This window comes from Schistocerca cancellata, chromosome 12, assembly GCF_023864275.1.
Source record: "Schistocerca cancellata isolate TAMUIC-IGC-003103 chromosome 12, iqSchCanc2.1, whole genome shotgun sequence".
NCBI classification, from domain to species: Eukaryota; Metazoa; Arthropoda; class Insecta; order Orthoptera; family Acrididae; genus Schistocerca; species Schistocerca cancellata.
In genome coordinates this window covers 121,251,225-121,274,585 of record NC_064637.1, presented here as the reverse complement: position 1 = coordinate 121,274,585, position 23,361 = coordinate 121,251,225, and the positions used below count along the sequence as shown (strand labels likewise).

Sequence of the window (23,361 nt, the reverse complement as noted above, 5' to 3'; positions counted from 1 at the left end):
CTCAAAGAAGAACAGAAGAGTAAGAAATAAGTAGTATATGTGTGTGGTGTTTGCTCTGTCAAACATATTCCGTTTTTGATACAGCAGCTGTAAATAACAATATTTCGAGGGATATACGATCATCAGCCACAACAGCACTTGAGTGAAGTGAGAAATCTGAGATCGAGTCCTAATCTAGTAGAAATTTTCAACACTTGACATTGAATTATTTCAATGCCCAATTGCAGCTGACATTGGTACCTGCCTCAAAATAAGACAGAAGTGCTTGGATTGAAATAATGGGTGTTCTCAACATCAAAGAAACAATGTAAGAAATAACTGAAAAGTTTTGAAGTGGGATTAAGATTCAAGGTGAAATGATATAAATGAAGAATTATAGGACCTATTAAGTGGAATGAACAGTCTACTGAGCACAGAACACCAACTGAAAGTAAATCCCAGCAATGCAAAAATATTAAGGAACAGATTAGTACAGGCATTTCTTGCTAAAGAAATCTGTTAGTAAGAGACAAAGGCCTTAAAGTGAGAAAGAAATTTCTGAGAATATACATATGGAGCACAGCATTTTAAGTGAAGCTTGGAGAGAGGCCTGCTTCTCTGTTTCAGTCCATTACGTCACAATACTCTTTCCTCACTAACAACATTGTGGTACTTTTAAAGTAAGTCTGTAAATGGAAGGAATGGATTGGGAGGGGGGGGGCGGGGGGGGGGGGGGGTGCACGGAACTTGAAGAAACATTCGTTGTAACTGTACTAGTCCAGTCTAATGTTAGCACCTCAGTTACACATTGCTGCCTTACAATTACATCCTGGCACACCTTATAACTTATATAACAATATTATCTGTACTTCTAACTTTCCTCTTCATGACGTATACTCTACCCTATATTAAAATATGGACCAATATCTGCCGTAACAGTTCCCTCTAATAAAACATACTGTTCCCAAAAGAAACAGGAGACAGTATACTTATTAACAAAATAAAAAAAATCCAGCATGCATATAATAAACTACACAGCTGTGAAGAGAGTACATGCAAAATGAACTTGGGAAAATATAATTATATCTCTCCGGCCAGTCAAGTGAAGACAATACAACACAGATCATTTTTGTATGTGACAGTAGGAACAACATATTTGGACAGGAGGATGTTTTTTTTTTTTTTTTTAAGTATCATAGAAGTAAGATGATCTCTTCACAGCAAATTATGATGAGCAGCACAGTCTTAAAATATCAAAAAATACCTATCCCTATTAGACTCAGACACACACACACACACACACACACACACACACACACACACACACACACACACACTAATGAATATTCTTTAAGAAACTCAGCATTAGTTACCAGTATTGAATTTACAATTAAATGCAACAACTAGTCTTCAATAAAACGAACAATGTGGCAAATATAACAACTTAAGCCACATAGCTGTGATTAAGGACCACAGTCCTACAATGTAATTTCTAGTGATCATGCATAATTAATAAATAAAACTCTAAACCAAGTTTATTCTCTATATGACCAAAACAAGTTCTATAAAAATTAGGAATTTGAATGAAGTCTTGGACTGACTAATGAAATAAATTACCAGCAAAGATAGTTGTCTCTCAGTACAGATGCTGAAACAAGAACAGAAAAGATCATCATCATCATCATCATCATCATCACTACTACTACTACTACTACTACTACTACTACTACTACAATTACTATTACAAGTTCAAATACTATACATGATAAACATATTCAACTGTCTGTAGATTCCTAATTCATCATAGGTATAAAAAATTGTTGAAAACATAAAATACATCTAATAAGGACCAAATTCATAGCACTATTCTTGCTTAATGAACCAGAAATATGGCAGAAGCTTACAATTAAGAGCCTTACGCCCTCTTACCCCACAATTAATTTTGCTCTTTTAATCCCAGAAGAAACAACTTAACTTTGATTACTATTTTGCAAATGTCTTACAGCCTTCAATTATCGAACACATCACTTAAACATTCACAGATAATAGTGTCAAGATCAACTGACACACAAACTTGATTTTCAGGAGAGTGAATGATGAATGCCAGCTCAACGAAAGGATTTATAGGAACATTAACATACATACACAGGAGACTACACATGAAATTACATGTAATGGATTTTAAATACTGATGAAGTATACTTGTTCCTACATGGTCAGACTGTAGGGTGAAGAGGGATATATTCTTAACCTAGAAAAGAGACAAGTCAAAACTGTGTCCAAACGTGAGAGAGTGTGGAAAGTCCAGAGGAGTTCCTTACTGAAGTCACTGCTTGAGATGCAGTTTTAGCTTTATACAGACATTCACTGTGGTTTAGTTATCTTGGCAATACCACAGAGAAGTATTAGGTGGGTAAAATATGCACAAACAAGACATTTCAACAAAATAAACTACTCTCTAGCTCAGTTCGGCATGTTTGACACTTAGAATTCAGTTCAGGGAGCAGTACGGTCTGTAGAATTTCATGACTGGTATTTGTGTCCTTAGGAAACTTCTCTGCCTAATCTATCTTTGGTTGTTTACTTTTCTTCCTTCAGCACTAGAGACGTTATCAGAGGCTGTAAATACTCAGATATTAGTACAAACTTAAATAAGCTTGTTACTATGTCAAGGTGTTTTCAGTGTTTCTTCAAGAACAGATAATACTGTTCTATTACATGTACACAAGATGATGTTCTGTTGATGCCCGGTACACAAAGCTTCCTCAGAAATGCCAGTTACAACTGAGGCTGGTCCAAATATTAGACAGCTGCTCACAAATACTACATGAAAATTTCAAAATATTGTTAAATTGCAAAGATACAGAACTACATCTACATTTATACTCCGCAAGCCACCCAACGGTGTGTGGCTGAGGGCACTTTATGTGCCACTATCATTACCTCCCTTGTGTGTTCCGGTCGCGTATGGTTCGCGGGAAGAACGACTGCCGGAAAGCCTCCGTGCGCGCTCGAATCTCTCTAATGATCTCCTCGGGAGGTATAAGTAGGGGGCCTACTGGTCAGTGCTCCTCTTCAGAAGGCAGAATTCTAAATGAAACTTCCTGGAACATTAAAACTGTGTGCCGGACAGAGACTCGAACTCAGGACCTCTGCCTTTCGCGGGCAAGTGCTCTACCATCTGAGCTACCCAAGTATGACTCACAACACATCCTCACAGCTTCAATTCTGCCAGTACCTTATCTCCTACCTTCAACAGTTTTAATCTGCCAGGAAGTTTCGTATCACCACACACTCCACTGCAGAGTGAAAATCTCATTCTGGAAAATTCTAAATGTTGGTGATAGAAACATTTAAAACTGATGCTACTATAGTCTGATTAAAATTACTTGATAGTCGACACCTCATCTGTTGGAGGTGTCTTCCTCCCAGTCAGAGTGCTCAATGTCATGCCTTATCCAATTCCTTGTCTGACCCCCCCGCCCGTTTTGTATTTGGATCCCAAATCCTGGGCCCAGCCCTTTTGTCACGGAGATTGGCCTACAGTAAGTAAACGTCATACGACATGGTGTAAAACCAAACTTTTTTAAATATACCATCATCACCTGAAGCTCTTGCATAACGCACTGATAAAGTCGCAGTCTACAGTGTAACAGCAAGTGGGTTCAAACACTGTCAGGTGATGACAATTTTTTTTATTTAAATCTTTATCAAAATGATTCTGATTATAATTATTTTCAATTAATTGGTTTCAATCTATTGTTTTATTTTTAATCCTTTGTTGTGCCATTTTCATCATTGTACTGACTTTTCCATTTGCTCTTATTTTTCTTCCTACCATTCTTCTTTCTTTTTGAATCTGCTGATGTTGCCTATAACCTGTAAATGAGTTACAACCAGGATTGCTCATCAGTTCATATCGCATCAGCTCGCATAGAAAAAGCAAGAAGTTACAGTTCCCTTTTAAAACTAAATTATATACATGTCAGCTTTAAAAGCTGTGATCAAAGTGAGCATAATTAATAGTTCTGCCATAGTTTACTGACTACCATTTTCCCGGATACATCACACATCAAGAGGTTGTAGTTAGGCTAAAAAAAGCGTTGTCTGCCGCAGTTCAGTCATTGGTCATTTAAAATCAGCTGTGGACAGAGCAGCTCGCATTTCTGCCATACCTAATGGCAACAGCTTCTAACACCGCTTCACATTATATGAGCAGCATTTCAGCACTTGTGAAGTGACCTGCCGAGCAGTAGCCGATGTGGCAACACTGTAGTGCTGAGTGATGGAGACGTCAACTATCACATACTTTTAAATGGACTATAATTCTTGTTTTTGGAACTTTTATATTCCTTCTTCATTGAGGACAGATTGGGTGCTTTGAGACGGTTGGAAGGTAGTGACAATTCATTAAGACCCAAAGCTGAGAGGGACCTATGTGTTGTGAGGAAGAGGAGTGAGCTAGAAGAGGAATAGGAAGTTACAGATACAAACAGACTTCAGAAAGTAAGTCACACACTGTTATGTCAGGCCAAGCAATTTTTACTGAATGCTGAGCTATGCTTCAAGGTGACACAGGTACAGGATACTGTTTTTGAACATAGTACCAAGACTCTGTCAGAACATTTAACCAATTGTTCAATTCCTCAACAACGGAAATCCATTCCTCAGTCACAGAACCATTTTACAACTGCTGTGTGAATGTCAAATTTAAAAACTCCTCTCCCCTCCTCTTCCTTCTCCCACAATGTTCTTTCAGCTTGAGAAAAAGGAGGACATCACACAGTGGAAGATATAGAGTGTATAGCAGATGCTTCTCAATATCCCATTGAAAATGTTGAAGCAAAGTTGTGAGGGTTGTTGCACTGTCACTCAAGAGAACACGGCCTTCACTTAATTTTCCACACCACCTTTCCTTTATGGCCATTAACCTTGCGTGTGTGTGCAGGTGATGGTGATTGTGGAACCCAGTGTGAGCACAATTTCTGATACTGCAGATGATTTTGGCTGACAGAATGAGCACTGTGTACCGAGATGCACAGCTCCCGAGCAATGGCCACAATAGTGACAATGCGAGTGCTGCAAATCTGTCGCCTGTTCCCGATTGGCATCATTTGTGTCTGTTTGGCTTTGGGTAAATTGTTGGCACAATTTTACTACGCTTTGATGTGACATTGCATTTGGACCATATACTGCCAGAATTTCACAGTGGATCTGTGTATGATTTACATGCTTTTCCGATAAGAATCTTACTGTCCCACATACTTCAACTTTGGAGGTACATTTCCAGTTGCCAGGCCATTTCACTCTAAAACTCTGATGCACTTGTTATCTGTACCATACATGAAACTGTGTCTGCTCGAAACCTGGAATGTGTGCTCTCTTTTGACAGTGCATCATTCTTGTTGCTCAACAGTCTTATCGTGAATTGACACGTGTACCTTATGTCTCTATGTACCTCACTGGTAAGAATAGTACCATTTTCAGTTCAAAGATGGTAGAAGGGACAGGGTGAGAAGCAAAGATGGAGAGCAATTAAATGTAGTCTGAGTTATAAAAATACAAAATAGAGAGAAAGAGGAAGGAGAGAGGAAGGTGGGCAGATCATCTGAGGTGGGAGAATGTAAAATAAGTAACTGAGTAAAGAATAAGAATGTTTCATGGGGCAAAATAGGGGAGTGAGTGTTAACCCAAGTTTAATTTGAGACAGTGGCAGGATAAAACGACACATCTGAGCACAAGCTTCCATCTCTGGCATTCCAGAAAACTAGCGCTGAGGAGGAAGCTCAAAATGACTGATGTGGTGTCGCGAGCTCTCGGTTCCTTCGAGTTGTGCAGCTGAGCGTACTCAGCAACTGGTACTGAGTGTTCCCAAGACAGAAAGTTTGTTCTCTGTCCATTCACTTAGCAAAAGTGGTTACTGAAATTATTACAGGCACTAATAAATGGTTTTAAAAACAATTCTTTTTTACTAAACTTCGACAAATCCACTATATACAGTGCGCAACTTGCAAGAGGTTTCTTCCCAGTATATATATAAAACACAATAAACATACAGATGGAAGAGGTTGACAGTGAAATTCTTGGGACTACAACTCTATGGAATTTAACATCCCATGGACAATAAGGTCATTAGAGTGTTAGAACTCGCTGATAAATTCAGTTGGGAAGAGCATACCACATAACCACTGAAGCACCTACACAAATCTTTATTTGCAACCAGAATGAGATTTTCACTCTGCAGCGGAGTGTGCGCTGATATGAAACTTCCTGGCAGATTAAAACTGTGTGCCCGACAGAGACTCGAACTCGGGACCTTTGCCTTTCGCGGGCAAGTGCTCTACCAACTGAGCTACCGAAGCACGACTCACGCCCGGTACTCACAGCTTTACTTCTGCCAGTACCTCGTCTCCTACCTTCCAAACTTTACAGAAGCTCTCCTGCGAACATCCCCCAGGCTGTGGCTAAGCCATGTCTCCGCAACATCCTTTCTTTCAGGAGTGCTAGATCTGCAAGGTTCGCAGGAGAGCTTCTGTAAAGTTTGGAAGGTAGGAGACGAGGTACTGGCAGAAGTAAAGCTGTGAGTACCGGGCGTGAGTCGTGCTTCGGTAGCTCAGTTGGTAGAGCACTTGCCCGCGAAAGGCAAAGATCCCGAGTTCGAGTCTCGGTTGGGCACACAGTTTTAATCTGCCAGGAAGTTTCTTTATTTGCAACATGGGTATTGTAGTACATAGATGATACAAAAATAAAGAAGGTGGCTTATCTCTTTCACTTTCATTCTATAATGTCACATGGGTTCATTTCTTGAGTTACCTCATCAAGCAAACATTTCTGCAGTACAAATGCGTGTAAATACAAATTATATTCTGAGAAGGAAAGTTGATACTCACCATATAGCGGAGATGCTGAGTCACAGATAGGCACAACAAGACGATTTTCACACTTCACACTGCGAGCAGCAGCACCAGTGCATGATGAGAGTGGTGACTGGGTGGGGGAAAGGAGGAGGCTGGTGTGGAGAGGGGGAAGGATAGTATGGTGGGAATGGCAGACAGTGAAGTGCTGCAGGTTGGGCGGCGGCAGGGGAGGGGGGGAGGGGAGGGGAAGTAGTGGAAAAGGAGAGAAATAAATAAAATAAATAAAAAGGGACTGGGTGTGGTGATGGGAATGACGACTGTGTAGTGGCGGAATGGGAGCAGGGAAGGGGCTGGAAGGGTGAGGACAGTGACTAATGAAGGTTGAGGTCAGGAGAGTTACGGGAACGTAGGATGTATTGCAGGGACAGTTCCCACCTGCGCAATTCAGAAAAGCTGTTGTTGGTGAGAAGGATCCATATGGTACAGGCTGTGAAGCAGTCAGTGACAGAGTTGCATTTGCGCAAGTGTGGGTATCACTGAGAAAAAGCCATTGGCTGAAAGCTTTAAGTGTGAAAATCTCTGTTGTGCCTATCTGCGACGCAGCGTTCGGCTATATGGGGAGTAGCAACTTTTCTCCTCAGAATATTGTTACATTCCACCCTGGATTTTCCATTCTTTGATACATACAAATTATTTGTAGTATGAACTCGAGAACAGCTTACCCAGGCCTATTCGATGAACTGGAGATACTAAATACTGCAACCCAATACATTTATTCCTCAACGAAATTTGTCATAAACATCATATCTCTTTTTTAGGGTGCTGTAAAGCAAATGCTAAGAACAGAACCCTTGTATGATCACTTTGCTGTTACGTGTCTGCCTGTCTGACAGTTCAGAACCTTTTTTCTCAGAAATGGGTGGCGGTATCAAGTTGAAATTTTCGTCAGGTATGAAGATCTACAGTCCCTCGGTGGTGTAATAATTTAAGCTTCTAAGATAATGCAACCAAGAGATACGGCCATGTATGACATCTTCTGATACTTGCAAACACACTCATCAAAACCTGTAGATGAACTACTTACATACATGCTGGGCCTTGTGAGCTAGCAGCAAATTGTGTGCCTGGAGACAAAGATGTTGCAGGATTGAATCTCAGCTGGATTGTGGAGAGTCTTTGTTTGAAACGTGCCTTCACATCTGAATGATTTGAGGAGTCGCCAGAAACAACACTAGTTTTGGATTCCACATTACATTTTAGGTCCCTTTTCACTGGTCACTGGAGAAGGTTAGAAAAATGCAAGTTGCTGATTTTTTTTTTTTTTTTTTTTTTTGTGGTTTTAGGGCGCACAACTTCAATGGTCATTAGCGCCCTGACTACTCTAAAAATGCACCGCGAGGCACAAGTTGACAACAACTAAAAGGGAAAACACGCTAAAAGAGACTGACAGGCATAGGATTAAAAAACAACATCAAATGTCCTTAGCGAGGTTTGTCAAATTGATAAAACAAAGAACACGAGCAGCTGCTCGTGGGTCATCCGCTAAAACGGCATCGAAAGTATTAGGCAGGTTAAGATCGAGGCGCAGTTGGTTAAGATCGGGACAGGACATTAAAATGTGTCTAACCGTCAGCAAGTGCCCACATGGGCAGAACGGCGCCGGCGCAGCCGTCAGCAGATGGCGATGGCTGAACCGGCAGTGTCCAATCCTTAACCTTGCTAAAACGACCTCCTCCCGCCGAGAAGGGCGTGAGGAGGACGTCCAAGCCACGGGAAGAGGTTTTAAGGCCCGAAGCTTGTTGTCTGTAAGTGCAGCCCAATCGGCATGCCACAGCGACACAACGCGCCGACAAATGACCCTGCTAAAATCGGACGAAGGGACACAACAAGAAGCTGTCCGAGGCTGGAGGACCGCAGCCTTGGCCGCGGCATCTGCAGCTTCGTTCCCAGGGATACCGACATGGCCAAGAACCCACATAAAGCTAACTGGCGGACTGACGTCCACCAGCCGCTGAAGAGAGCGTTGGATCCGGTGTACGAAAGGGTGAACCGGGTACGGATCACTGAGGCTCTGGATGGCGCTCAGGGAATCTGAGCAGATGACATAAGCAGAATGTCGGTGGCGGCAGATGTAAAGAACAGCCTGGTAGAGGGCAAAGAGCTCAGCTGTGAAGACTGAACAATGATCATGGAGCCGGTATTGGAAACTTTGTGCCCCGACTATAAAGGAACACCCGACCCCGTCATTGGTCTTAGAGCCATCTGTATAAATGAAAGTCATGTTGATGAACTTCGAACGAAGTTCCAAAAAACGGGAGTGGTAGACCGAACTGGGGGTGACCTCTTTTGGGAGCGAGCTGAGGTCAAGGTGAACGCGGACCTGAGCCTGGAGCCAAGGTGGCGTGTGGCTCTCGCCCACTCGAAAGGTTGCAGGGAGTGAAAAATGAAGGTGTTGAAGGAGGCGACGAAAGCGAACTCCAGGGGGTAGCAGGGCAGAGACATACAACCCGTATTGACGGTCGAGAGAGTCGTCAAAAAAGGAACGATAAGACGGATGGTCGGGCATTGACAGTAGCCGACAGGCATACCGACAAAGCAGTATATCGCGCCGGTAAGTGAGCGGCAATTCGCCAGCGTCAGCATGAAGACTCTCTACGGGACTGGTATAAAATGCTCCGATCGCAAGTCGTAAACCCCGATGTTGTATGGAGCTGAGGCGGCGTAAGATGGATGGCCGTGCAGAGGAGTATACAAAGCTCCCATAATCCAGCTTGGAGCGGACGATCGACCGATATAGACGAAGTAGGACGGTTCGATCCGCTCCCCACGACATACCACTGAGAACGCGGAGGACATTTAAAGAACGGGTACAACGGGCGGCCAAATATGACACATGTGGAGACCAGCTAAGTTTCCTGTCAAAGGTAAGGCCTAAAAATGTGGTTGTCTCCACGATTGGGAGAGCAACGGGACCAAGTCGTAAGGACGGTGGGAGAAACTCTTTGTAGCGCCAGAAGTTAATACAGACCGTCTTCTCGGCAGAAAAACGGAAGCCATTGGCGACACTCCAGGAGTAAAGACGGTCAAGAGAACGCTGAAGACAGCGCTCCAGGACACGTGTACGCTGCGCGCTGCAATAGATGGTAAAATCGTCCACAAAAAGGGAGCCTGATACATCAGCTGGGAGGCAATCCATTATTGGATTGATCGCGATGGCGAACAGAGCGACGCTCAAAACTGAGCCCTGTGGCACCCCATTCTCCTGGCGAAAGGTGTCGGACAGGACAGAACCCACACGTACCCTGAACTGTCGATCCATTAAAAAGGAACGAATAAAAAGAGGGAGGCGACCGCGAAGGCCCCATGTATGCATGGTGCGGAGAATGCCCGCCCTCCAACAGGTGTCGTAAGCCTTCTCCAAATCAAAGAACACAGCCGCGGTCGGGCGCTTCCGCAAGAAGTTATTCATAATGAAGGTCGACAAGGTAACCAGATGGTCAACAGCAGAGCGGCGCCTACGAAATCCACATTGTACATTTGTAAGTAGGCGTCGAGACTCAAGCAGCCAAACCAATCGAGAGTTAACCATTCGCTCCATCACTTTACAGACACAGCTGGTAAGTGAGATAGGTCGATAACTGGAAGGCAAGTGCTTGTCCTTCCCCGGCTTAGGAATCGGGACAACAATAGACTCGCGCCAGCATGCGGGAACATGTCCCTCAATCCAGATGCGATTGTATGTACGAAGAAGAAAACCTTTACCCGCAGGAGAAAGGTTCTTCAGCATCTGAATATGAATAGAATCAGGCCCTGGAGCGGAGGACCGTGATCGGCCAAGTGCGGTTTCGAGTTCCCGCATGGTGAATGGGGCATTATAACTTTCACAATTCGAGGAGCAAAAGTCAGGTGGCCTAGCCGCCTCTGCCTGTTTGCGGGGGAGGAAGGCAGGGTGGTAATGAGCGGAGCTCGAAACCTCGGCGAAAAAGCGGCCGAAGGCATTGGAGACAGCCTCAGGGGCCACAAGGACTTCATTCGCGACCTTCAAGCCAGAAACTGGGGAGTGGACCTTCGTGCCAGATAGCCGGCGCAGGCTACCCCAGACAACAGAAGAAGGAGTAAAACTGTTGAAGGTGCTTGTGAAAGCAGCCCAGCTGGCTTTCTTGCTTTCGTTAATAATACGACGACACTGAGCACGTAATCGTTTATAATTAATACAATTCGCCACTGTAGGGTGGCGTTTAAAGGTGCGTAAAGCACGTCGACGAGCACGTAAAGCGTCTCTACATGCTGCGGTCCACCAGGGGACCGGTACGCGACGTGGAGAAGAAGTAGGGTGAGGGATGGAATATTCAGCAGCAGCGAGAATGACTTCCGTGAGGTGTGCGACCTGACGATCGCAGCTTGTGAAGGTTTGATCCTGAAAGGTCGCCCTGGAAGAAAAGAGCCCCCAGTCTGCCTTGGAGATGGTCCAACTAGAGGAGCACGGAGAGGGAGTATGCTGCAGGAGATGGATAACACACGGGAAGTGGTCGCTCGAATATGTATCAGCAAGTGCATACCACTCAAACCGGCGTGCAAGTTGGGGAGTACATAGAGAGAGGTCTAAATGGGAATAGGTATGAGATGTGTCCGAAAGAAAAGTAGGGGCGCCAGTATTAAGGCAGACAAGATTGAGCTGGTTGAAAAGGTCTGCTAACAAGGAGCCCCTCGGGCAGGAGGCTGGAGAACCCCAAAGGGGATGGTGGGCATTGAAGTCTCCAGTTAACAAAAACGGTGCAGGTAGCTGAGCAATAAGTTGCATCATGTCTGCCCTGGTAACAGCAGATGACGAGGGAGTGTAAACGGTACAAAAGGAAAACGTAAAAGTGGGGAGAGTAATGCGGATGGCGACTGCCTGCAGGCCGGTGTGCAACGTGATGGGATCGTAGGAAATATCATCCCGGACCAGCAACATAACCCCTCCATGAGCTGGGATTCCTACCATAGGGGGTAGGTCAAAACGCACAAAGGTGTAGTGTGCCAAGGCAATGTGATCGCATGGGCGTAGCTTCGTTTCCTGGAGGGCTACGACGAGCAGATGATGCAAGCGGAGCAGCAACTTCAAGTCCTCTCGGTTGGAGCGAATGCTGCGAATATTCCAGTGAATAAGTGCCATCGTAAGAAAAGGAAGATGAGAGAAGGGGTCACCTCGAAGGCCGCTTAGGGCCTGGCTTCGAGCGAGCACTGCCGCCGCTATCAGTAGGCGGACAGTCATCGTCCATGGGGTCTATAGGGTCATCGGCCATCTCGGGAGGATGGCCGGGAGGGGGAGCTTCCTCCGCCGGTGAACGGCCAGATGTACGGCTACCGGCGGTGCGGCCAGGCGAAACGGATGACGGCCTGGGGCGGCAACCGCTGGGTGGCGCAGGAGAAGAGATGCGCCGTGGCGGAGAAGGAGAACTGTGCTTCCTATGCGCCTTTTTGGAAGGACGTTTGGTGGAAGTATCGGTCGAAGGCTGGGAGGTCGAGGGACGGAGGAAGTCTGCACGGGATGGTTCCTTCTTGAAGGACCGTGCATCTGACTTCGGTGTCTTCGACTTAGCAGAAGCTGAGGAAGTGGCTGGTGTCTGTGGTGTGATGGGAGGAAGAGGAGACGTCGACCGCGCGATCTTAGCACTGGCCGAACGGACGACCGTGGTGCTGAAGGTCAGATCGCATGTCTGGGTTGCGACCTCCCGGGTAGTCCGAGGAGAGGCGAGGACAGTACTATATTTCCCCGCTGGGAGCAGCGTGGGCTTCCTACTAGCCAATAGCTTGCGAGCAGCCGAGGTGGACACTTTCTCTTTGACACGAATTTCTTGGATGCAACGTTCGTCCTTATAGACAGGACAGTCGCGGGAGGATGCGGCATGGTCACCCTGACAGTTCACACAATGAGGAGACGGAGGTGGACAGTCACCCTCATGGGCATCCCTGCCACAAGTGACACATTTAGCCGCATTGGAACAAGACTGTCGAGTGTGATTGAAACGCTGACACTGGTAGCAGCGCGTAGGTGTCGGGACATAGGGGCGAACAGAAATAACCTCGTAGCCCGCCTTGATGCGCGATGGCAGCTTAACACTATCGAAGGTCAAGAAGAGTGTCCGGGTCGGTACAAGGTCGTTGTTGACCTTTTTCATGACCCGATGGACAGCCGTCACGCCCTGCTCAGCGAGGAAAGATTGAAGCTCCTCGTCAGTCAATCCGTCGAGGGAGCTAGTATACACTACACCACGAGACGAATTCAAAGTTCGGTGGGCCTCCACCCGGACAGGGAACGTGTACAGGAGGGTGGCCCGAAGCAGTTTTTGTGCCTGAAAGGCATTCTCAGTTTCTAGTAATAAGGTGCCGTTACGCAACCTGGTACAAGATTTGACAGATCCGGCTATGGCATCAACGCCCTTCTGAATAACAAAAGGGTTGACAGAGGAAAAATCCTTTCCGTCCTCAGTGCGAGAAACTACGAGGAACTGTGGGGCAGGCGGTAGTACTTTTGTCACTGTTGGCTGGTCACGTTTCCGTTTTTGGGTCGAAGTCGAAAGCGATGGAGTAGAATCCATTGCGGAGGAATCCCCCATGATTGCCAGCGTCTCCGATGGCGCGCTCCTTCCTTGTGGGGACCCTCTCAGAGGGCACTCCCGCCTTAGGTGAATGTTTACACCTCAGGTCACACCTCCCGAGAAACAGACGGAGGGACCAATCGGCATGGTCAGAAGGTATCAGCTCAGGCAATCACCCCTCCCCGGGCCTGGCCTTTACCAGGGGGTACGCGCGTGCCTTACATGTCTACCCAGGGCGGGGACTTACGCGTTACCCCGTCACCGGCTACGCGTGCGAACGCGTGGGTCGGCCTTCAGACACGCACAGGGAGGAAGGAAGAAGAGGAAAAAGAAGAGAGAGAGGGAGAAAGAGGACAGACTGTCTCAAACGCCGAGGCGGAGACCAGAGAAGGCAAGGAGAAGAAGGCAATGAGGAAGCAAGGAGAAGAAGGCAATGAGAAGGCAAGGAGAAAAAGGCAATGAGAAGGCAAGGAGAAAAAGGCAATGAGAAGGCAAGGAGAAAAAGGCAATGAGAAGGCAAGGAGAAAAAGGCAATGAGAAGGCAAGGAGAAAAAGGCAATGAGAAGGCAAGGAGAAAAAGGCAATGAGAAGGCAAGGAGAAAAAGGCAATGAGAAGGCAAGGAGAAAAAGGCAATGAGAAGGCAAGGAGAAAAAGGCAATGAGAAGGCAAGGAGAAAAAGGCAATGAGAAGGCAAGGAGAAAAAGGCAATGAGAAGGCAAGGAGAAAAAGGCAATGAGAAGGCAAGGAGAAAAAGGCAATGAGAAGGCAAGGAGAAAAAGGCAATGAGAAGGCAAGGAGAAAAAGGCAATGAGAAGGCAAGGAGAAAAAGGCAATGAGAAGGCAAGGAGAAAAAGGCAATGAGAAGGCAAGGAGAAGTCAAGGGAAAGAGTAAGGAAGACAGTGAGGTGGAGAAGAGCAAAGAAAGGGACCAACAAAAGGAAGGAAGAAACGAGAAGTTTAAAACCAAAAAGACCACGATTATAGGTCGTGAAACCGTCCGTCTCCGGACGCAGGCGCTAACTACCCCCGTGAGGGGGATGGACTCCTTTTAGTCGCCTCTTACGACAGGCAGGAATACCTCGGGCCTATTCTAATCCCCGGACCCGCAGGGGGGGCAAGTTGCTGAGTGGGCATCCAATAGAAAGACATGCACAAAGCCATCGAGACACACAAAATTATTATTATTATTATTATTATTCTTTCCTGTCTCAGACGTTATGTCCGGTTAAAAATGGAAAGTGACGCGGACCTTGATCAAGCGTGACTTCCTTTTAACTGTACGGTATATGTTACATTGCATTTAGGAACTTTCGGGTAATTGAACATGTATCAATAATTACAGATTTCTGTAGTTGTATATATACGTTTGGATGTAGCTGTATTGTGTTGATGTACTGGTGGATATTGTGTGGTATGACTCCTGTAGTTGATAGTATAATTGGTATGATGTCAACTTTATCCTGATGCCACACGTCTGACTTCCTCAGCCAGTTGGATGTATTTTCAATTTTTTCTCCTGTTTTCTTCTGTATATTTGTTGTATTGGGTATGGATATTTCGATTAGTTATGTTAATTTCTTCTTTTTATTGGTGAGTATGATGTCAGGTTTGTTATGTGGTGGTGTTTTATCTGTTATAATGGTTCTGTTCCAGTTTAATTTGTATTCATCATTCTCCAGTACATTTTGTGGTGCATACTTGTAGGTGGGAATGTGTTGTTTTATTAGTTTATGTTGCATGGCAAGTTCTTGATGTATTATTTTTGCTACACTGTCATGTCTTCTGGGGTATTCTGTATTTGCTAGTATTGTACATCCGCTTGTGATGTGATCTACTGTTTCTATTTGTTGTTTGCAAAGTCTGCATTTATCTGTTGTGGTATTGGGATCTTTAATAATATGCTTGCTGTAATATCTGGTGTTTATTGTTTGATCCTGTATTGCAATCATGAATCCTTCTGTCTCACTGTATATATTGCCTTTTCTTCGCCATGTGTTGGATGCGTCTTGATCGATGTGTGGCTGTGTTAGATGATATGGGTGCTTGCCATGTAGTGTTTTCTTTTTCCAATTTACTTTCTTCGTATCTGTTGATGTTATGTGATACAAAGGGTTGTAGAAGTGGTTATGAAATTGCAACGGTGTAGCCGATGTATTTACATGAGTGATTGCTTTGTGTATTTTGCTAGTTTCTGCTCGTTCTAGAAAGAATTTTCTTAGATTGTCTACCTGTCCATAATGTAGGTTTTTTATGTCGATAAATCCCCTTCCTTCTTTCTTTCTTTCTGCTTAATGTGAATCTTTCTGTTGCTGAATGTATGTGACGTATTCTATATTTGTGGCATTGTGATCGTGTAAGTGTATTGAGTGCTTCTAGGTCTGTGTTACTCCATTTCACTACTCCAAATGACTAGGTCAATATTGGTATAGCATAGGTATTTATAGCTTTTGTCTTGTTTCTTGCTGTCAATTCTGTTTTCAGTATTTTTGTTTGTCTTTGTCTATATTTTTCTTTTAGTTCTTCTTTAATATTTGTATTATCTATTCCTATTTTTTGTCTGTATCCTAGATATTTATAGGCATCTGTTTTTTCCATCACTTGTATGCAGTCGATGTGGTTATCCAATATGTAATCTTCTTGTTTAGTGTCTTTTTCCCTTGAGTATGCTATTTTTCTTACATTTGTCTGTTCCAAAAGCCATATTTATATCGTTGCTGAATACTTCTGTTATCTTTAGTAATTGGTTGAGTTGTTGATTTGTTGCTGCCAGTAGTTTTAGATCATCCATGTATAGCAAATGTGTGATTTTGTGTTGGTATGTTCCAGTAATATTGTATCCATAATTTGTATTATTTAGGATGTTGGATAGTGGGTTCAGAGCAAGGTAGAACCAGAAAGCACTTAATGAGTCTCCTTGGTATATTCCACGCTTAATCTGTATTGGCTGCGATGTTATATTATTTGAATTTGTTTGGATATTAAGTGTAGTTTTCCATTTTTCATTACTATGTTTAGGAACTGTATCAATTTAGGATCTACTTTGTATATTTCCAATATTTGTAGTAACCATGAGTGGGGTACACTATCAAAAGCTTTTCGGTAATCAATGTATGCGTAGTGTAGTGACCTTTATTTAGTCTTAGCTTGATGTGTCACCTCTGCATCTATTATCAGTTGCTCTTTACATCCTCTTGCTCCTTTGCAGCAGCCTTTTTGTTCTTCATTTATAATTTTGTTCTGTGTTGTATGTGTCATTAATTTCTGTGTAATGACTGCAGATAATATTTTGTATATTGTTGGTAGGCATGTTATGGGGCGATATTTAGCTGGGTTTGCTGAGTCTGCTTGATCTTTAGGTTTCAGATAAGTTATTCCACGTGTAAGTGTATCAGGGAATGTGTATGGGTCTGCAATGTAACTGTTAAATAATTTATATCTAAAAAGAAAGATGATGAGACTTACCAAACAAAAGCGCTGGCAGGTCGATAGACACACAAACAAACACAAACATACACACAAAATTCAAGCTTTCGCAACAAACGGTTGCTTCGTCAGGAAAGAGGGAAGGAGAGATAAAGACGAAAGGATGTGGGTTTTAAGGGAGAGGGTAAGGAGTCATTCCAATCCCGGGAGCGGAAAAACTTACCTTAGGGGAAAAAAAGGAAAGGTATACACTCGCACACACACACATATCCATCCGCATATACACAGACACAAGCAGACATTTGTAAAGGCAAAGAGTTTGGGCAGAGATGTCAGTCGAGGTGGAAGTACAGAGGCAAAGATGATGTTGAAAGACAGCTGAGGTATGAGTGGCGGCAAATTGAAATTAGAAATTAGCGGAGATTGAGGCCTGGCGGATAGCGAGAAGAGAGGATATGCTGAAGGGCAAGTTCCCATCTCCGGAGTTCTGACAGGTTGGTGTTAGTGGGAAGTATCCAGATAATCCGGACTGTGTAACACTGTGCCAAGATGTGCTGGCCGTGCACCAAGGCATGTTTAGCCACAGGGTGATCCTCATTACCAACAAACACTGTCTGCCTGTGTCCATTCATGCGAATGGACAGTTTGTTGCTGGTCATTCCCACATAGAAGGCTTCACAGTGTAGGCAGGTCTCAGTTGGTGGCTAAACATGCCTTGGTGCACGGCCAGCACATCTTGGCACAGTGTTACACAGTCCTGGTTATCTGGATACTTCCCACTAACACCAACCTGTCGGAACTCCGGAGATAGGAACTTGCCCTTCAGCATATCCTCTCTTCTCGCTATCCGCCAGGCCTCAATCTCCGCTAATTTCTAATTTCAATTTGCCGCTGCTCATACCTCAGTTGTCTTTCAACATCATCTTTGCCTCTGTACTTCCGCCTCGACTGACATCTCTGCCCAAACTCTTTGCCTTTACAAATGTCTGCTTGTGTCTGTGTATATGCGGATGGATATGTGTGTGTGTGCGCGCGAGTGTATACCTGTCCTTTTTTCCCCCCTAAGGTAACTCTTTCTGCTCTCGGGATTGGAATGACTCCTTACCCTCTCCCTTAAAACCCACATCCTTTCGTCTTTATCTCTCCTTCCCTCTTTCCTGACGAAGCAACCATTTGTTGCGAAAGCTTGAATTTTGTGTGTATGTTTGTGTTTGTTAGTGTGTCTATCGAGCTGCCAGCGCTTTTGTTTGGTAAGTCTCATCATCTTTCTTTTTAGATATATTTTTTCCACGTGGAATGTTTCCCTCTATTATATTCATATCATTAACTTGTTAAATAATTTAGTTAGATGTGAATGTGTTGAGGTGAACTTCTTTAGCCAGAAATTTGCTATTTTATCTTTTCCAGGGGCTTTCCAATTGTGCGTAGAATTAATTGCTCGGGTGACTTCATGTTGCAAAATTATCACTTCAGGCATTTGTGGTATCATCTTGTATGTGTCTGTTTCTGCTTGTATCCACCGTGCATGCCTGTTATGTTGTACCGGGTTTGACCATATGTTGCTCCAGAAGTGTTCCATGTCTTATGTTTGGTGGATTGTCTATTTTAATGTGTGTGTTATCTATTGTTTGGTAAAATCTCTTTTGGTTTGTGTTGAATGTTTGGTTTTGTTTCCTTCTATTTTCACTTTTTTTGTATCTTCTAAGTCGTTTGGCCAATGCTTGTAATTTCTGCTTCTTTTCATCTAATTGCTCTATTGCTTCTTGTTGTGAGATTTTACCTAGCCTTTTTCGTTTTTTTCTGACATTTCATTTCTTATAAATTGTGTTAGCTGTCCGATGTCTTTTCTCAGTTTTTCTATTCTGATCTGTAGCCTGTGTTGCCATGCTGCTTTTGTGGGTTTCTTCTGTGTGTTGGTTTGTTCTGATCTCTGCCTAGTGTGTATATTTAGTATAGTGAGTGCTCCTATATAATCCAGTAGGTGTAACTCTTCCATAGTTGTATTTTCATTTACTTTGTTGTGTATGATTGTGTTGATGTTGTTGTTGTTGTTGTTGTTGTTGTTGTTGTTTCGACTTGTGGGTTATTTGGTGGTTTATGCAAGAATGGTCTAACGTCTGTATTTGTGTCTTTGTATTCTATATATGTCAGTTGAAATTTTTCTTCTATATCTAACATGTGTGTCACTTCGTGTTCTATTTGTGCTTGTTCTGGTGGCTGTCTTAAGATTTTGTTGTCCTCTGATTGTTTAGTTGATGCGTGTTGTTCTTTGTTTGTTTTGTCTGGGATGTTCGAGTCCATTACTGTATTTTCTTCTTCTTCTGATTGCACGTTGTTTTGTTCCAGTATTTGTTTTACTTGTGGTTTGATGTTTTCTAATTCTGACTGGGGTATCCTGTTATTTTTGATTATTACACGGATCTGATCAGCTAGTTGTTGTTCTGTTAAAAATTTTAATTCTGGGTATCTGGTAATAAATGTTGTGCATACTTGTGATCTGTATCCAGTTGTGTTGGTTCCTAGGTTTGTTGCTTGGTAATAACAGAACATGAGGTGTTGGTTTCCTTCATCCGACCATCTCATCCTCTGTCTTGGTTTTCCTTGTAGGGTGGTTGCAGGAAGCGTATCCTGCAAAACACCTCTATTTGGATTTAAATCATTTTCCATGTGGCTATCAGTGTCGTTACCATTGTGGACGGGCATAGGGTTCAAGCGTTGTCCCTGACCACGACAGCGCTTGTCCGAGGCTTCATTAGTTCTGCCCTGAACCAACTAATCACACTAAAAGGGGGGTTAGCTCTATTAGTGGTTTTTGCCTTTTACGACTGGCAGAACATACCGGAGGCCTATTCTTTTCCTGGGCCTCCATGGGTTTTATTATTATTATTATTATTATTATTATTGTATCATCTACATACATAAATAAGTTTGTACAGCATCGTCAGAGTGTCAGTAAAAATTTAACTTGTCCATTTTTTCCTTTTTCTTTTTTCGGCAAACCAACAGCTCAGTTAATGGAATCAACAACAAAAAATAAGGATGATTTACATAAATATTTAAAGTTATTTTCTTTGGTTCAGAAAGGTGGCTACTATTCAGAAACACACAGATTCAATAACTTGCCAGCAGCAATAGAAAGTTTAGCTACTAATAAAGTTCAGTTTAAGAGAAGCCTAAAGAATTATTGGTGGCCGTTTCCACTGACAGATTTCTGTTATAATTTCTTACTAGTAATATCAAATAATGTGTGTTCTATAAAATCTGACTTGTACATCTTCAGTGCAGTAATGGAATCAATATAAGTAAGTGTTGTAAACTGCTTTCTGTGTAAGATATCGCTACAATAGCCTATGAATTATTAAATGCGCCTCTGTGTATTGCACATTTACATGTTTTGTGACAAATATAGTATTACCTGGTAAACGAAAATTTTTTTATGGCTTTCTTCTCCAGCCGTGAGGAGCAGTTGACTTGGGCTCTGTGGAAGGACTAATAGCATACCTGCTTTGAATGACAATAATCTGCTATACAGGGTGTCTTAGCACTTTTCTCACATGGCACACTGAAAGCTTTGGACCAAGGCAACCAGGTAGATGAGGTGTTTCTCGATTTCTGAAAAGCGTTTGACTCAGTACCACACCTGCGCTTATTGTCTAAAGTATGGTAATATGGGGTATCAAGTGAAATTTGTGACTGGATTGAGGTGTTTTTGGTAGGGAAGATACAGCATGTTATATTGGATGGAAAGTCATCGTCAGATGAACAAGTAATTTAGGGTGTACCCCAGGGATGTGTGCTGGGATTGTTGCTGTTCATGTTGTTTCTGCTTACAAATCACTCAAGCAATTCGTTCTAGAATATTGCTCAAGTGCGTGGGACCAGTACCAAATAGGACTAAAGGAGATTTAAAACGTATACAGAGAGGGGCAGCATGAATGGTGACAGGTTTGTTTAATCTGTCACAAAAACACTGAAGGAGTGTAACTGGCAGACTAAGTCAGAGGTAAATTATCCCGAGAAAGTCTATTAACAAAGTTGCAAGAACTGGCTTTAAATGATTACTCTCTGGATATACTACAACCCCCTTCGTATCCCTCACAAAGGGATTGTGAGAAGACGATTAGAATAATTACTGCATGCACTGCATACCTCAATGGTTCAATGGAACACTCTCTGCCATGAAACTCATGATAGTTTGCAGAGTGTAGATGTAGCTGTAGATGATCTGAATACCCTTTTATTTTGTCCTTAGCACACATATGAATGGCAGGAAGGGAAGAGATTAGCATTTTTTTCTGTATGTATAGCTCATTGGGTGGTCTTTATAAATTTCTCTTACTTAATTCTGTACAACACACAGAGCATATCTTCTCACTTAGTTGTATCTTTGACTAACTGGCGACAAGCTGATATTGTACTTTGTGCAGTATGCTGTTAGACTTACTTGCATGTGATATGTTACAACACAGATATTCAAGGAACAAACTTTATCAAGTTTATTTTAAACCGTGACAATTTAGTGAAATATTTTACAGGGTGGCTGCTCAAACAAGGGAGAAAAATCACAGATAATTCCAGGTATGAGACGAAGATGGTGTCGTAAGAAGCTTCTGATGAACTGATTGTCAGTGGGAAGGGGGTGGGGGGGGGGGGTGGTTGGGGGGGGGTGGTTGGGGGGGGAGGGAGGGCAGTGCACACACACTACAATAACACCTTTTTTTCCTTTCAGATGATACATATATATTAAGCAGTAGTTTGACCACAGTTTTGAACGTCGATAATTTACAAGGAATAACGTTAGTATTATTAGCACACTTTGAAATATCAAGTAATTTAAAATTTGTCATTTATAAAGCTTCATAAATTTAAATTTCAATGCTATGTTAAAAACATAAAATTCCCTAAAATTTTGTGAAATTCCTGAAATTTCCTGGGTATAATGTAATTTCCTGAGAATCCCAGATTTTCCAGAAGAATTGCCGCTCTAATTTTACCACTTGACATTATCCCCTATTGTATATTGACCAATTTTTAATGCTACTTGCATTTTTATTTTCCATAACAGGCCATCCAGTTGCACTTTAACAATTATGACAAAGCTTTTGACAGTAACCCATAAATGCCTGCGATTGGTTAAACAAAGTAAGTTCTCTTTCATTTTACATTATTTCAATTTTTATTCCATTGAATAAACTACTAATGGTTGTTTTTATATTTGCATTTTAGTGATGTTACACCTGGCATATATTTTAGACACTTGAAAATGCTTACACAACCAAAACTGTGCAATAGTGAGAAAGACCAAGTTAAAGAATATTCTAATCAGAGTAACAACGGCCAGTGTGGCAGATTTACTGTGGGTGACAAGGGGACAGAAAGGGAGAATCAGTTGTTGAACCCAATCCAACTAAATTGCACTGTCCAACAAAAAAGTGAAGTGTCCGGAAGGGGAGGAGGAAATGAAATGATACTTCATGTTGAGTGGATATGCAATATCAGTATGACATGCAGCCCCTCTGGCCAGGATGCATGCACCGACATGACTGGACAGGATGTCATAATGCAGTTGTATCCTCTCCTGGAGCAAACTGGTTTGTAACTGTTGTAACTTGTCCTCAATATCATGGATACGGATACTGGAACCGAGTTGACATCTGAACTGGTCCCACACATACCTTGTTTGGGATATGTCTCAGAATCTTACCGGTCGCATAGAGTTCGTAGACACACGTGCCGTGAGTGGACAAGCATTTTCCTGCTGAACAACGGTCGTACGAGAGGAATGTGGGATGTTCGTGATGTACCGTTTGCCATAAGAGTTCCCTCAATCGTGGCGGCGATACGGGTCGATGGGGCGCTCGACATCAGGGTCATCAGCGCCCTGAAGAAAAGTCAACATGCAAATCTCACGGGTGGGGACAAAGGCTGTCCCCACATGCAGGTTCCCTCAGTCACCACCAGCTGAGACAGGAAGTCGCACCCGAAGTTGCCTACACTGTGATGCCAGGAGTAACACTGCTGTGCCTCTCTTAAACACTGTAAGAATGGGACCTCTCCCCAGGTCGGAACGACTCAGCGACCGTGGTCATCCTGGGTAGTTTGCCATTCGTAAGCAATCCTTATTTCCCAGTCAAAGCAGCACCACTACAAATTCAGCCATCTGTGTTGAGATATTAATGGCGATCCACCCACTGGACAGTAATGCTGTAGTCCAATCCCTAGCCAATGCCGCGAAATGACACAGAATGTTGCACAATGTCCATCACCTGTTCTCAGATGACAGGCACAGATGTGAAGGTGTCAGGGTGCGCTCGGTGCATAATACTGCAATTCTTCCTCACGGTAATCAGACACGGCAGACTGGAACCTCTATGAGAAGTATGCCTTGCCCTGCAGTCCAACATTGGGCACTGTCACATGTGAAAGCTCCTTGTATCGGGATGTTGCATGACCCAAAAACCTGACCATATGGGGATCCACAATGAACCCCTTTAAGGTGTTGATAATGCTGTTTCACAGT

The 23,361-nt window shown here is 43.3% G+C and overlaps 1 protein-coding gene across 4 annotated transcripts in view; it reads right to left on the bottom strand.

The window, feature by feature from the left end:
- Positions 1-693: 693 nt before the first annotated feature.
- Positions 694-23,361, bottom strand: part of LOC126109562 (uncharacterized) — a 119,570-nt gene continuing 96,902 nt past the window's right edge. For all 4 annotated transcript variants that reach the window (XM_049914582.1, XM_049914584.1, XM_049914583.1 and 1 more), the window contains one exon: positions 694-1,627. The gene's annotated coding sequence lies outside the window, so the exon portion shown is untranslated. The remainder of the gene's footprint in view (positions 1,628-23,361) is intronic.